This window comes from Arvicanthis niloticus, chromosome 2 (assembly GCF_011762505.2).
Source record: "Arvicanthis niloticus isolate mArvNil1 chromosome 2, mArvNil1.pat.X, whole genome shotgun sequence".
Taxonomy (NCBI): Eukaryota; Metazoa; Chordata; class Mammalia; order Rodentia; family Muridae; genus Arvicanthis; species Arvicanthis niloticus.
This window is the reverse complement of record NC_047659.1, coordinates 20690966-20694265: the sequence shown is the minus strand read 5'-3', so window position 1 is coordinate 20694265 and position 3300 is coordinate 20690966. Positions and strand designations below refer to the sequence as shown.

The 3300-nt window shown below is 30.1% G+C and overlaps 1 non-coding gene across 1 annotated transcript; it reads left to right on the top strand.

Moving 5' to 3' along the window:
* Positions 1-366: 366 nt before the first annotated feature.
* LOC117704746 (small nucleolar RNA SNORA48) lies at positions 367-509 on the top strand. The gene has a single exon (XR_004606280.1). It is a non-coding gene; the product is annotated as a small nucleolar RNA SNORA48 (small nucleolar RNA).
* Positions 510-3300: the final 2791 nt, after the last annotated feature.

Genomic DNA, 3300 nt, shown 5'->3' with positions numbered 1-3300 from the left:
TCCTCTGAAGTAAAAAATGGCTTCTCTTGGTCAGGCTTTCCTCCGTGCATGTTGGGGTGCAGGCTAGCCTCGAGAATTAATGTGGGTCTGGAGAAATTAAACAGGGAGATGAAACAAGAGAAAAATGTACAGAAATAACTGTAAAAAAAGCTTTTAGAGTTTCAGGATACGGCAAAAATAAAGAATATATATGTTGTGTGTATTTCTGCTAACAAGACTTCTGTGATGATACATATGGATCAGTGGAACAGATCAAATCATACCAACATCAATATAAGTAACTGACTTATTTTTGTTTTGTTGTTGCTGTTTTAAAAGACACACTGTAACAAAGAAAATACTCTTTAAAAGCTCTTCTGCCCTGTCTCCCCATGCAATGGGCAAAGAGACACTTGTTGGGGGTTGTTGTTCTTATATCAGTCAAGGGAAGAGCAGATGGCACTTCTTTGTTCATCCTAGCTTGATGCCTGGCTTGGTGTCCAAATCTGTTTCATGCCTAGTGCACATAAAAAATGATACTGGGAACAAATAAATAATTTTGCTATGTGCACTCACAACTTATAAAAATATTAAAAAGTTAATGAGTTTAGTGAAAAAGAAATATTGTAAAACTTCTGGGAAGAAACTAGAAAAATCTGCATGAATTTAATTTTCCAATGAGTGTTTAAATACGATATCAAAGCACTATTTTATAAAATAATAAATTAGAATTTCTCAAAACTTGAAATGCTTTAAGGTATGCAATACATTAAAATATTATAGAAACATTACTATGATAATGAAAAGTGACAAAGTAACAAAGATTTATCTAATACATATAAAGACAGAAATCTAATTTTAAAGAGTGAGCATAAGATTCATACAAACAGCACTAAAGAAAATGTAGACATAGTAACAAGCAAATATCAAGATGTCACTGTAATTTAATGTTAGCAAAATATGCATTATGAGGCAATGAGATGCCAACATGAGAACTGAATAAATAAAAATCCAATGCAAATTGGAGACACCAAATGTTTATGTGAAAAAATAAGTATTACTCTTTGTAGCTGGGCATTAAGGAAGGTTTTGATCACAATTAAAGCAGTATGAGAACTTATGATTTTTTAATAAGTTATATTAAGTAATATTAATATATTTCTGAATTTTTTCTTATGATGTAAAATACAGTTTGTTACCCTACAAGGTACATTTTTTACTTCAAGAAGGCAGTATTATGCCTACAAAATCTGTGTTTTGAACTACTGTTTATGCAATCTCATGAATTTCTTTGGTGAGAAATGTGAGTTTGACTTTTTTGACACTGTGTAGCTATTTTTCAGATTCCGAATATAGCATGGAGTTCCCTCTACTTTCTGGATCTTTTATAAAATATGAAATGAACTGACTGGAAACAGGGAAACATGGTGTGGAATCTCTCCCAGTATTTGAAGTTCAGATATCAAATTAAATTCTTCTTTTCTAGCTACTACTTACAAATCAATCCTTTCAAATGAGAAATTTATGGGCAGCAAATATACTATGGAGGATACAAGTAGTTTGTTAATAAAGTAGGTATCAGGTTCCTAAGATTTCATTGCTTTATTTATTGGTTGCAATCAATGGTATATTTGTCTAAAAACCCTACATCAAATTGTTTATTTCTAGTCTCCATATCTTATCCTAAATATGCTATGGATGTTTAAAAGAACTTTTATGCATCTTATAAATTCCTTGTGTCTTGCTTACTTGAGTATATTATGTTCAAATTTATTTCACAGAGATGTATGACACAGCATCTTAAGGGCCCTGGATTGTAGCTGCAGTTTTCATAGAGCCTCCTGAGATCGTACTCAAGTCAGTTCCTGTTATTTTTTTTAATTATTCTTCAATAATATTATACTTCTGAAGTGATAGCATATGAATTAACTGATAGCTGATGTAAGAACTTTTGGTTGTATTTTTATATATCATTTTTTCTTAGTCCCTATGTCACATCTATATGATCCAGGCTTCAATTCTTAGAAATTACCCTGAACTCAGACAGAAACTTGAGTCTTAAGGTCAGTCACAGTGGACTTATAATGAAAAGAACAAAAACTTGTATAAAGGTTAACAGACTGTAAAAATTAGAGAGGGTTAAAATTTTCCACTCAATTTCCTTTTACATAGGAAATTTTACTAATGCAATCTTATTATGAAAATAGAGATCATGAGATTTTCTTTTTGTGTTTTAAGTCACCTATAAAATGAACAATTTAATTTATATGAAAATATTCTCAAAGATGCTACTATATTGTTAAATTATCATGAGAAAATTATGCATGCCAAGTAGAAATATAGAACTCTGAATACAGTTAGTATGTGAATATGCATAAGAAAATATACTCTGGCTTGGAAAAATGAGATTTGTGAGAAGAAATGATGGAGACAAGTTCATTCCTGTAAAAGTTTTTATTTTCAGATTGCTAAATCCATTTATCTTGTTTTCTGGTTTCAATGAGCAGAGTATCTAATAAAAGGTTGAATTATAATAAATTTAATGAGCAGCCAATCACTGACTATTAATATAGCAAGTATTTAGTGAAGAGTTCGTTTACTTAGTAAATAAATAACAAACTATAGTGTATTTACAAATTACATATATATATATATATATATATATATATATATATATATATAATCATTATTAATCTGTGGATTTTGTATAAGCATATGACATGTTTTAAAATATTTACTTTCATTCATGCATTGCTATAACTTGTTTAGATCCTCCCCCTGCCATTCTATTCCTTTTAATTCCTTTCTTATCACATATCCTAATTTTCCTCTCATCTTTGTGTATCTTCTAGCCATTTTTAATTTAAAGGTATAGCTAACTGCCCTGTAATTGCTGGAAAAACTATCTTGCTATAGATATCTACTTTCTTTGAATCATATAGTCTTTCAACTTTCACCTCAAGATTATCTCTAAAATTTCAGGAGACAGAATGCAATACAGATTTCTTATTGAGAACTGAGCAATCTATAGACTCATTATATGTACATTGATTATTTTTGGTCTTTGTATTAATTGCTGTTTATTGCAAAATAGAGCTTATTTTATGATGGTTGAGAGATGCACTAATCTACTGGTATAACTACTATAATGTAGGCATTGTAGGCATTAAGGCCAATAGTTGACAAATGCAGCTTCATGGAAAAAAATTTTCCTTCAAAGGAAAGAACATCAATAGAATAAAAGGAGAGCCTGTAGAATGAGAAAAAAAATCTCGACCACCATACAATGTGCTTAAATTAAGAAAGTTAGAGGATCTGTAT